Genomic DNA, 14369 nt, shown 5'->3' on the forward strand with positions numbered 1-14369 from the left:
ATTCATCTAGGATTCGATTTGAAACCAATCCCGACAATCTACATTTGACCGACTCGGAATGGACTGTCGGTACAGGTTATGTGGACAGTCATGGTCGTGATAACTGCACGATATTAAGTATGGAAGTGACACTTTTACATAGATTTTGTTTAATTTCAAACAGGATTGAGATTCACGATGTTTTCATAAATGTGGTCGAACAATGTGGCAGTTCGGACGAAATTTGTCGGGAAATATTATGTTGCTAACTCTGGAACCCATATTATACTATCCTTTTTGTATAATGCATTATAAATAAATAGGTACACAATATAGGTAGTTTCACTCAATAAATTTTAGGATATACCGATAGATAGAGCGATACCGATTTATAATCTACATGAATATTCATTTTATAAATGAGAGGAGATAGATAATGATATCGGTTTTACTGCGAAAATAAAATGGGAACGTCATTTGAGCAACAACTTGAAATACACATGAGTGAAGTCTTGGAAATACACTTAAATGAATATCACTTCCATTAAAAAGCAGACGCATTTACTTTTAGGATGAATTTAATAAGAAATAGTAAAAAACATCACGATAAATATCATCTTTCAAAGTGAAACCTTAAAGAAGGTTGTAACTTGAATGTTAAGAAATGCTAACAAGCTTTGGCTTTCGAGTTGGAAGAAATAAAACTCAAATGAAAAAATAGTGGATATTTTTCTTCTTTTCATTACAAGAAATTTTGTTCTCTTGGGAAAAAACTACGACTTTTCCTGTAATGCAGTCAAAGTTTTCTGCTTTCATCTCAGCAATAAAACTGAAATCATATCATTGTATGAGAAATCTTGGAAACAGACTATATTTATGGCCTGTTTCCAAGGATTAAATTAAATTTATCGCGGCTTCTTTCCATGAACCAGAACGATTTTCAAACGTAAATATAATTTAAATGCTAGTGAATAGAAAATTCATAGCATCAAAGTCAACAATTTTTATAAATATTTATCACATATCACTAGCTCTCCGGCTAACGGCTTATACGGGCTTAATACTAAGTGCTTAGTACTTGTCACCGACTTTTTTTAAAGTCGGTTAAAAATATAGCTATCGTATAAGTGATAAATTACGTGCTCAAACTAATCTAATTTAAAATTGTGTTTATAATCTCCTGTCTGTACTGAATAATTATTTTTGTTATCATATTAATGTACGTAGATTAACAACTGAGACGCCTTAACAAAACACGGCATCAGTGAGCGTATAATATAGAGGTAGATAACAAAAGTTATGAAACAGACACTGGACCATAAAAAAATCATAAACATAAGTGCTCAAGTGAGTAAGAAAAGGAATAAGGACGTAAAAAGTATTATAGAACATTGGGACGTGAGGCTAGTACGGCGATAAATCTTGCAGTTAGGTAAGCATCGATGCAGTCGTTTTATTCTTTTGAAATATGGCGTTTTAATGTGTTTTTCAAGGAGTTTTAGTTCAAAATGTGCTATTGAAAATTTAACGCTTCAAAATACCTTTCATGAGAAGAAAATATAACTCATGGTGATAATGGGAAAAATACGATCAAATTCTTATGGTTCTATACATTTTTGCAATACCTATACTATAATAATTATTTATTATAATGCTTTCAATAACGTCACTGCGGTAGCACAAGAATAGATGTTATCATATACATATGTATCTATAGGTACTTAAGATCATTTATCATTATAAAAAGCCTTAGTAGGTAATTAAAAATAACAATTAAATTCAATTTCAACCTTTGGCATGTAATCACGTAATTGGTTTTACTACCTAAATATACAAAAATTAGAAACCACATCACAAACTCTACATCGTTGTTTTTTGGCTTAGTGCATTACCCATTATAATGCAGCCTCTTCTTTTAAGCCTTGCCGTACCTAGATACTAACTATACCCTTATCTATAGTATAAGATCTAGTAATATGGATCACCACTATCATAAGATAAAAATAATTAAGAGTATTGATATAGTTATACTATCGATATACATTTAAATTACAATATGCGCGAAAATGTATCAACATTTTTTGTATTTTATAAAAAAAAAACATTTTCATAAAACTTCAGTTTAAGTATTCGCAACTTTATAAAACTTCCTTCAAAACGAAAATGATCGAGTTAGAAGTTTCTATCTAGTTTGATGGAATGCCTTGCTTTTATGACTAAATAACTAATAGCTGTAATATGTATCTACATGCTTTCAAGTTAATCATAGTAAAGAAAGATGAAAGAAATCGTGGGGATTTCTTTCATCTTTTATGTCGGCAATTCTCGTGTGGAAATAATATTTAATTAATTACACCCTTGTCAAGCTTTAAATTCTATTAATGAAATTATAAAACCACTGTGCGTATAAGTTATATATAGTGATAAATACTATTCTGTTCATTTCTTATTCTTGGTTACGTCCCGTTAAATCTTACAATACTCTTAAAATGATGTCGATGAATTACTTTAAACCGGCTACTTACGTACCTTCAGCAGGGGCAATTTATAGAACAACTGAAACTGCTCCGACCGCCGACTAACCAAGATTGTTAGAATATTGCCCCTATGCCCCGTGAGTAGCCGGCCTTAAATAACATCAACATTGATTTCCTATCAAATGCCGCGTCTCTTTATCTAAAGAACATCTTAACCAGCTGTTTCTGATAACGCAAATGTATATTATAATGCTCGTAATAGTGCAATTCCGTCGACAATAACAGAGAAGCCAAGTCACATAATGTTCTAAGTGTGCAATATATGATGATATAATAGCAATAAGTACACATAATACAGTCTATAGTTCGACCGACCAATAGTTGGTTACATTGCTGTGTGCTGTTACATTGTGGCTTTCATTGTACAAACATTTAAAATGTAATTTCGACTGATATATGTAGTAGTTTAAAGTTGCTGTTAGATATAATTTACCTATATTTAGACACCATTATTATGATGTTTACAATATAAATACACTAGGTATAGGTATTATATTCTTTGACGGAAACCTTCTCAGTAACATATTTAACAATTTCAACGGGAAAAAATATTTTCATAGTAATATAATGCAATGTAACTTTTTTCATGTATTATTATAAAATATATTATTACCATTCCACATATTACTTATTTCTTTGTCATTCTTGACTTTGTTCGGACATAGACATTTTGAATCTGTGTTGGCTGTTGAGGGGCTTGTGAGGGGCTTCTCAATATTACTCATCTGAATCATATAGCATCGGTGAATGATTAAATGTGTATTCCGATTTGATAATGCGAAGGATTTGCAGATCTTACACGTATTTTTGGACTTAATATTTTGGAATATATTAGAATTAATATTTCGATTCTTAATTTTCTATATTATTATAAGCTTCCATTTATTTACACTTGTTCTTGAATGAATATAATTCATTCAATTGTGAATTTAAACACAAACTCGAACTATATTTTGTTCATCTGTACAATAATATAGAGGTCTAAAATAGACTACCTATTATATTTATGCATCTAATATTTAAAAAATATTCAGGCACTTATCTGAAAGTCAAGTAAGTATTACATTTCAGAACGTGTCCTCTCAAAGATCTAGCAGGAGATTAAAGAATTCTAAAGTTTCAAAGTAATCTGCATACGGCAACAAACTGTCCATAAGGTATCCAGTAACTAACAAGAGCATGAAACTACTTCGTAAATGAACTTTGAGACTTAAATCTTAAACAACTTATAGCAGATATAGAATAGAATGCTATGTAATAGTTTTCAAGGGGAACGAGATTTCATTTCATAAAGTTTTAGAGCAAAAAGTATTTTCCGTTTTCTTTCACATAGTAAACTGTTATGGTAATGTTTAAACCACATTAAACGTTCATGTTATTCATAGAATGATTAATGCTTTAAAATGGCGTTAGCCATAGATGCTAATGATATGCCTACGTCATGACATTAGCTAGATACTATTATGTATTCTGTGTTCTAAGATAATTATGGCTATTTTACTTTAATGTCATTTTCTCGAACCTAATTACAAGGAAACATGTGAAACGAAACATATAATCGCTATGGTTATTATAATAATTAGCATATTTATTTAAAAAGATAATAGCAAAGGTGTAAATATTTAGAAAAAGTCACTTCAGGAAATGGTCTTGCAATCAGAATTAGGTTACTGAAACTCATATCTTTGGCCCTGTTCTTTACAGTTAAATCAGTAGAGACTGTTTTCACAATACTATTCAACATAAAATACTGAAATAAGGCCTTAAAAATGTATTATCGTTCAGCAGTGCATCACCTGATTTTTTTTCATAGAAGATCACTTTCCATAATTAAATAATTGCAAATTTATAGCGCCAACACCCAATAAAGTTTGTAGCTCTAATTTTACGAGGTTTGTCATTACCACTCGAATTTTGATTTCTGATTATTGTATAATAAAAATTAAATACTATCTAATAATAACACGAGTAGAGAAAAGTATAACAGAAACCCGAAAAGGTATAACAATAAGCTGATACCTAAGGCTGATAGACTGGGGTAGAAGCCTTTGAAAATAATGAAAAGATAAAAAAAATCGCAGTCGGATGAAACCCATTAGTAAAGGAGGGGAATATGATAAAAATTTAAGGAAAAATAAATTACGGTCAATCCGAGTTCGGGAAGCTGGAGGGGGGAGCTTTTAAGAGAAAAAAATGGTTTCTCTCGATTTCCGACAAAACTACAAGTCCTATAGAAAAAAGTTCAATGGCAAAGTTGTAGGTAATTAAAAGTTCTACAACTTTTGTATTCACAATTTTTTCACATAACCTAAAAATTTAGGTGAAAAATTCAAAAAACCAAGTTTTTGGTCTTTTATTTCTATCTACTTCAAAATTTATTTTTTTTCTACGAAATTTGGTGGAAGCTTACTTTATTATGTCCCAAATACACTGTAATTTATTTGATTGAAAATATTTATTTTTTCACCTTATTTTGAATTAATACCAAAAACACAACCTAATTTTCAATCGAAAAGTCACCCGTCAAAATATCAGCTTTTTTCAAAAACTTGGGATGCCTTTTATTCATTGAAATCTCTACTTTCATATGGTGTAAAAAAAATAAACACCACCATAGTAAATGTTCTCAGGAAATGCATACAAACAGTCTGAAAATTAGCTTTTACTAAATCAGGCACACTTCTTGAACTCTATATCTTCTCTTGTATCGGCTTTTCGGTAATATTTCAAAAGAATAATAATTATCTGTTCTAAGTTTAATATTTTACAGCATATTCAAAAGCAAAATGATGTCGATAAAAACATTTCAGGTAGTTCGATAAGTGTGCCTGATTTAGTAAAAGCTAATTTTCACACTGTTTGTATGCATTTCCTGAGAACATTTACTATGGTGGTGTTTATTTTTTTTACACCATATAAAAGTAGAGATTTCAATGAATAAAAGGCACCCCAAGTTTTTGAAAAAAGCTGATATTTTGACGGGTGACTTTTCGATTGAAAATTAGGTTGTTTTTTTGGTATTAATTCAAAATAAGGCGAAAAAATAAATATTTTCAATCAAATAAATTACAGTGTATTTGGGACACAATAAAGTAAGTTTCCACCAAATTTCGTAGAAAAAAAATAAATTTTGAAGTAGATAGAAATAAAAGACCAAAAACTTGGTTTTTTGAATTTTTCACCTAAATTTTTAGGTTATGTGAAAAAATTGTGAATACAAAAGTTGTAGAACTTTTAATTACCTACAACTTTGCCATTGAACTTTTTTCTATAGGACTTGTAGTTTTGTCGGAAATCGAGAGAAACCATTTTTTTCTCTTAAAAGCTCCCCCCTCCCGCTTCCCGAACTCGGATTGACCGTAATTTATTTTTCCTTACATTTTTATCATATTCCCCTCCTTTTCTAATGGGTTTCATCCGACTGCGATTTTTTTTTGTTTCAAAAATTATCTACTCTAGTCTATGATACATTGTAAGACTTGTAAGATCATTATTTTTCTAGCTTCTTACAGTTCTGGGCCAAATAAACCTTCCCAAATTTCCAACTGTTGGAGTATTCTTATGTCAAAAATTCCGCAATTAAAGTTTCCATCTTTTCTGGAGTAGCCTGCTACCAGTATTCAGTGACATATTCGGCAAATTTCATAACTACATATATAGACGGTAAGTATAAAAAATATATTTTTCTTATTAGATTGGCAATTTTAAAACATAGGTATACGTTGAACGTCAAACAGGCAGTCACCTAACAACATGTTTGTCTTAATGTTTGTAATCATAGGCCCTTCGCTCATGGAGCTACTCAAAAAGAACTAGTCACAAACTCAAATTACTAACGAGTTGCCTGAGCGTCACAGCCCATACATGTTCTATGGAGATTCGCACACGACGCGACTAGTTACTAACTGGTGAGTAACGCGTTAGCAACAAATCACGCGCGACGCGTCGTGTCGGTCTCCACGCTACTGGTTTCCCGAGTTTCTTTGTTTTTTATGATAAAAATGAACGAGCAAACATTGACAAGTGACTGAAACCTTATAAATTGAGTAGCGTTGTATGCGAGATACAATTTGTAACTGGTTTGTAATCGTAATTACTGATTAGTTCAGTCATTTTTGAGTAGCTCCATGAGCGAAGGGCCTTAGATTACAAAATTTGTAATGAATTCAAACACCCTCACTTTCTTCAATTATTTGTAAAAAACAACGCTCATCCTTACATAATATTATTATCTCTCTCTCGTCTTTCTTGTTTGCATAGTTACTTTCTTTTTAAATGAATTTGAATTTGAATTTTAAAAAATCAAATACGATAATACACAAATACGATGCGGTTTTATCGGCAGTAGTCAACCCAGACGTCGATAAAATTCGTTTATTTACTAATTACGTTAGCTTGAGTTTCGGAACCATTTGAACTATCTTCCACTATCTCTTTATTTCGAAAATAAAAAATTATTTCAAAAATAGATAGCCTTTCTTTAAAGATATTAAAATTAATTAAATATGCGTTGAGTATTCTCAGTGAATTTAAAGGCTACCCGTCTTCATTGAGAACTTAACAACCCATAATTCTTTGAGAGAAGTTGCGAATATTCAATTTGTTTTAAGTAGGTACATATAAATCCCATTCTAGATGTTCTAGAAAATGGCCAAGCCAACGGTAAAGTAAACAACAAAGAGATAGGTACGATAATATGTATCCATTGATTTTATCCACATTTTATCCTTCCAACTAGCACCGACTGCATTGCGATGCAGTTGCAGCTTAAGGGATATAATAGCACTGCATTGCCCGCTCGTATCTTCTCTGCTTTTGTATCGAAAAATATTTTCGTACACTTTAAGAGGTAATAATGTTATAAAACCTTTTATTTTTTATTTTTATCTGCGCTTTCTACAAGTGATATAGCTTACAGCTGTCAAAAGACATAATATGTATATTGCCGATGCTATGGCGTCACTTCACTCTAGTTAATAGTTTGCGATAAGCGGGAATCCTTCTAAATCGAAGTTAAATAACGGTAATGATCATGTGTTTTTCTTGCGATAACAACAGATAACCCGCAATGTAAATAAACCTGAAATTTTGTTGCACAATTGTAATCTAGGATTGCGAATAAAGAAGAATTAATATCGGGAAATAGTTGATCTGCAATAAATACTTTTTAGATTAAATGCTTAGACTTTATAAATAACTAGCGGTCCGCCCCGGCTTCGCCCGTGGTACATATTTCGCAATAAAAGGTAGCCTATGTCCTTTCTCGGGTATCAAAATATCTCCATACCAAATTTCATGCAAATTGGTTCAGTAGTTAAGGCGTGATTGAGTAACAGACAGACAGACAGAGTTACTTTCGCATTTATAATATTAGTATGGATGAGTGGAGGTGCGAAGATTATCCAATACAAATTTGTTAAACAGAACAACCGTTATTTTAAAAGTAATGAAAACTGTATGCCATTCAATAAAATCGATTGTAAGTCTATAACGAAAATGGAGTATTGTCTGATTATTTTTTTTAACAAAGAAAGCTCCTCTAACCATAGCTAAATAAAATTATGAAATAAACATATTTTATTTATAATTTATTAAAAGAAAAATAACAAATCGTATTTCCAGTATGAACCTAAAAAAGTACCTAAATAATACGATCGCTATGCAAACATGAAACTTACCCCGCGGATGCGTAGAGTTCGCATTTGCATGCACGCTTTATACCTATATTTCTTTTTAAATGAAAACGGTTTCGGAACGCCACGGGAGCGTGTCAGGTTTGGTCATCGCGACGCGAATGTCAAATGAGCTGTCATTCGTGCCACCCGCTACACATGCGTGCTGAGTTTGAATCGAACTATTTCAATGGATTCTTTATGGAAAAATCCAGTGGTTCTATCACTATGGACGTGGAACATTCTTTATAGAACACGAACTAGGTAACCAATTTGAAGTCTAGAAATTTCCAGTATACGCGTTTATAATAATAATTATATATTGTTTATTTTAGGATGTAGAGACACCTACCTGTTATTATGAAGAAAAAGGAAGAAATATTATGTTAATTGTTTGTTTATTTTCATGAAGGTTAGAAAGTTTTAGAATAATATGTACACAGTTATTTTATTACGAGAAAATGCGACATGTGATACAAAATTAAATGAATCCATTTGTCAAGCGTCGCGTCGTTACGGCTAAGTAGTTTTCTACTTACAGTGCAGTCATAGTTCATTTTTCCATTCCTAGGACTACCTAGTAAAAGTAGAGCTGAGTTATTGTGAAATTAAATTGTGTTAGTTATGTAGGTATTTTATATTATGATAACACACTATAATATCACATCACATCACCTTAGTTAATAATCTTTAATTAGCGTTAGCTACTATTTAGTATTCTGTGCTTTAATTTTAAATTGTTATTCTACTAGTTTAAGATACTCTGTGAGCGTAGCATTATGATCTTAGATTACAAAATAAAAGGATTATGACATGATTCCATCGCTGAGAAAGGAAGAGTCATAAATTACATTTTGTAGGGTAGTAGGTACACAACAAGTGACCTCTAGTGGTCCCTGTGAATAAAAAACTGCTCAACTAAACTCAGCTCAAAGACGAAAAATACAACCTCGTGATAATCGATTTTAGACTCTAATGCTTTATTTGCATCACTGTTTATTTTGTAAATATGTGGTATTAATTGCATCATATCATACCGTCACAATTAAAACTTTAGTTGCAACATTTTCAGACAAAAACAACTGATTTCAAGACAAAGGTTCATTCCAAGAGTAATTATTCACTACACTCACCGTTCGGAATCGTAGAATTTCCTTTGCATATAAACTTTTAATTGCGGATTATAGCGGTTTCGGAACGTTACAAGAGCGTGTCAGGTTTGGTCATCGCGGCGCGAATGTCAGTTGGAGCACAGATACCTAAGGGCGTATTCAGAAAGAAAGCTTGAAACTTATAAGCGCTTATCGGCGCTTGTCATGTTCATATATTTTCCTGTCAGTTGACAGGAAAATGACAGGAAAATATATGAACATGACAAGCGCCGATAAGCGCTTATAAGTTTCAAGCTTTCTTTCTGAATACGCCCTAATATAACAGTAGAGCTGTCACAGGCGCACACATGCGTGTTGCATTTGCTAGCCGATTGAATAAATTCAAAGGACTCTTTTAGTTGTTGTCTTTCTCCCATGATAAAGTTAGAGTTGCGAAGCATTTATTTTTTCTTCAGATTTATGGAATATGACCTCTGAAAATTAAATGACGTAAATCTTGGTAATCATTACAGGTCATATATTTATCTAAATATAAATTATAATTTATGTTTTATTAAAATTTAATAAAAAAAAAAACATTTTTCGTATTTTTTTTATTGAAAATATACAGCCTAATGTATATTTGAATTCGAATAGAGAGAAAATAAACATTCTATCTCTTTAAAACATATTGAGGTATAAACATTGAAATCAAAATAGCGATAAAGGATACAACTTCATTTTAGTTAAAGTATGAAATGGTTCCTGGCTTGGATTCAAATGGTGTTGGGTAACGACATCTGTCTGAAAATTTCGGAACTCTGTTCTACAAAGTTACTTCGAGTCTTTGCTCGTAAAATCATATTGTTCAAGTAGGTACCAAAAATATACTATTCAAGTAGTATACCTAATATCAGAATATAATATTAATGCGACACGCAAATAAAACTCATTCGGATGTGCTCGAATATGAATCACATAGTTTTAACAAAATAATTTGCTTTAAGTTACATGTCTTTCAATACTTTTCTTTCACCCATGTTCGTAATTTTGCAGCATAGAAAAATAAATGGATTGGGTTTGAATTGTTTTTAAGTCCATTTTAAATAGGTATTGTATCCCAATTCTTCAAAATTTCGATTATATAGAGACGAATATAATAGTAAGTATTATAAAAAATAAAACAATAAATAAAAAACGAAAGCATATATTTAACAATAATACAACTATCTAATAATACTTACATAAAAATATAATTATTAAAAATGTTATTTATATCAATAGCCTATCTATAAAGTCCATTAATAATGTTGTACAATCAAAATATAATATAGATGCTATGATAATGGTAATTAATATGAAAAGAAATAATTTAATTGGTATTTTACAATCTTCACTTTTACATATTGCTTTCAAACATCGTATTAATTTTCCGAATGGGTTCGACCATATATCGGAATGGCTGTAAAATAAACTGAATTAAAAATGTTTTCTTACCAATTATACTTAATTTACTTAAGGGCTTGGTCTAGTTGTGCAAACAAATGCATCCTGTCATCCTATATGTAAATAATACAAATGTACTAAGGGAAAGTTGCTCCACTTAATTTTTAAAAATTAAATCATTCGTATGCATAATTTAATATTCGTAATAAGTACCAAAAATGACAATTTGAAACAATTTTCGTGAAAATTACACCGGGTGATTTTTTTTTTATCAGTACACAATATTTGCGAATACTTTCTATTGATATCTTCAACTTCATGTTTATATAACTGATCAACTTTTACAAAGAAATTTGGACGAAATATAAAAAAAATAAGCTTTCCATACAAAATGCAGAACTCTATACATTTTTTTCGACCTAAGTTTCTTAGTGAAAGTTGTTCAGTTTAACTAATAAAACGGATAAACAAATTTTGTATATAATAAAAAAAATGTAATGTTTGTGTTAAATGAAAACAAAAGATATTTATTTCTGACTAGCTTCCGCCCGCGACTCCGTCCGCGCGGATGTCAGTCTTCGCGTCTTCTACAGATTTATTATATTATGTGTAATATATAGATTTATTGACGACGCGGTTGGCGCAGTGGTAAAGTAACTACCTACTGAGCCGACGGTCCCGGGTTCGTTCCCTGGTCAGGGCAAATATTTGTGTGATGAACTCAATTATTTGTTCTTGGGTCTGGGTGTTATTATCTATATATGTATTTATTAAATATTATATTTATCGTCGCCTAGTACCCACAACACAAGCCTTAATTGAGCTTACTGTGGGACTAGGTCGATTTGTGTAATAATGTCCTATAATATTTATTTATTTATTTATATTGATAAACCTAATAAATCTTTTGCTAGCATTCTGATGCTTTATCGGTTGCACTGGATTTATCTCTTTTTTTTCAATCGCTTGAATGATATAGGATATGGGTCCTTGATGGGCATCGAATGCTGAAGTCTCGAATCAATCAATTCTGACAGTAGGCAATTTATGTAAAATCTTGATAATGGTCCATCATTTTATTTTGCCTAAACGTTACATACTTTTTTATATATTCTATTTTTAACGAATTATTCACTCCAGTCCAAACAGCAAATAAGCAGACTTCTGCTTCTGCAACGTTTAGTTCTCCCTGAATTTAGAAAAAATAGTCATGATTCTTATCTATGACAAAAGTGTTATTTTTTGCATTGTATTTCAAATATTAAATTTTTTTTTAACCGCATCTTCCGCATTCATGTCTTTTGCCGGAATTAGACATTTCACTTCTACTAGTCCCATTTTCCCTTTTTGATATGGGAGTGTATAAAGTAAATTTTTTAGATATTTCTCGTTATACTTTTAAAAAGTTATTATTGTCATTTTGCTCATTAGGTAAAGTAATTTCGATATCAGTTTTAAGTTTTATGATACCTGCAATAATAACGTCATAATCGCCTGCACATACTTATCGATTACACCCTTAGTATACAATCCACCATCCACATTCATAATGTTTTCCTGTCCTCCTCTCCTTTACGCTGTTCACCGATACATTTGAAATGAGTAAATCTGCTACCTCTGAAGGATGTTTCATTGTGATCAGCAAATTTTCACCACTGTTGTCGATTATTTGTTTTTCATTTTTTAATCAGCAATTGGGAATCATCAGTTTTGTTTTTTGCAGATTGGTGATGTACCCTAACAATACGTCCAAAAGGGAAAGCATCAACGAATTATCGTTTTCGTCCTCTTTTTTTACCCGACTACGGCAAAGCAAAAGGAGGGTTAGGATTTTGACAGGCTATGTATGTATGTATGTATGTATGTATGTATGTATATAATATGTATGTATGTATGTATGTATGTTCATCTGTTCCCTCGTAACTTATAAACTACTTATCAGAATTCGACAAATGACATATCATTAGAAGCGTCTTAATTGTCCGCTGGTTATAGGCTATATGGGGTTTCACAAAATCTAATGTGGCGCCCTCTAGCGGACAAAACATACAGAGTAAAAAAATAAAGTTAAGATAAATATGCCGTGTTTGGTATCATTTGAAAGCTTTTTACTTGCACATTTTGAATATATATATATTACTAGCATTTGCTTGTGACTTTACCTGTATTCATGGGCTGATTGCATATAATTCACATCTTTTCGTTCATAGCTTCTTTATTAGTTCATCAATTTAACTTTTGTTTTATACTTTTTCAGCGTCGTTTTTTGTCGTAGTTGGGTTTTAGTTGTTTACTTTTTATCTTGTTATTCTTCGCGTCTCTGTTACTTCTGTTTGTTTAGTTCTCAACACCCACTGAATTTTCTATGTTATTGTGATCTTCCATTACATCTGAGTTTTGATGATGTGATGATAATCCATTCGTTTTAATATTGGTACTTAGAGTTGGTAGACTAAACTAGAAATGGCGGACTAAATTTGTCAGCGCTTCTGTAAGATCAGAATATAAAACCAACATCCTGTATTTAAGTTACAAAATTAATAATCAAACAAAATGCCGCTACGTTGAAAATGACTAGAAGAAAAAATTAAAACACCTCGGATCAATTTTGGAGTAAACAAATCATTTTCCCCGTATGGGGATTTCCCCGGATGAACTTGGGAAGTTCAAGTTCTCAATACAAGTTTATATTATATTTCGTATTTCTCAAACCAAAAATAAACATTTTTGGTACTTCAAAAAAATTATATTATAAGAAAATTTATGAGCTTACTTTAGTTTTAAAGAAATATACATCCCTTTACTGACACCCCGTAAAATAAAGAAATTGTTGCCAATCACCTTTGCAATCTATTTGGTTTCATTAACTTTATGTTCGAAGATAATTTTTTTTCTAGTATGTAGTTACACGCGTATTTTTTTCGTTTATTTTCCATATCGAAATCAAATGTTTAAAAATACGAATATTTGCACAAAACTAAGATAAAAATAATCAATTAACAAAAATATTAAATTTAATGAAGTAGAGCAACTTTCACTTCGGTATGAAGGAAAATCGAGCGTAGAGCACACGTCAGAACGCTCCGGCCCAAGGAGCGCGACTAAAGAAATTCGCTAGGATTTTTCCTAATTATTTTAAATATTTTTTTAATATTTAAAGAATTATCAAAATTCAAAGAAAATGTTTTTTAAAGAATTAATACTCATTGGTCTTCAACCAACTCGAATAAATTAATGGAAAAAATAACTTTTAGCAGTATTTATCAATAGATTTTGTAAGGCAAAAAATGGGAAATTTAATGAATTTATAACGTTCTAATTAAGAAAATCATAAGTTTTTCGGCAATTGTATTCAGCAGTTTTTAATAACGACTATATAAGGATAATAATGCGCTGATCAGATTGTGTAAATTGTAATCGGTTGCAACGTAGTGAGTGCACAAACTTAGCTCGAAATGTCTTTGGGGGAAAGAGACTTATCTTGAAGGCCTGATTAAGGTAACATAAAGTAACTTTATAAATGTGAAAAAATTCACGCGCATTGCGTATATAACACTAATTGATAAACAAGAAAAAAAAATTCAGTTTATCATTTCATTAGCCGGGAAAAAATTGTCAAATAACTTGTTGAAAACGCAATTTTG

Source organism: Colias eurytheme, chromosome 1 (genome assembly GCF_061535395.1).
Source record: "Colias eurytheme isolate Ceu_HAF_F1 chromosome 1, ilColEury1 Martin Lab GWU primary, whole genome shotgun sequence".
Taxonomy (NCBI): domain Eukaryota; kingdom Metazoa; phylum Arthropoda; class Insecta; order Lepidoptera; family Pieridae; genus Colias; species Colias eurytheme.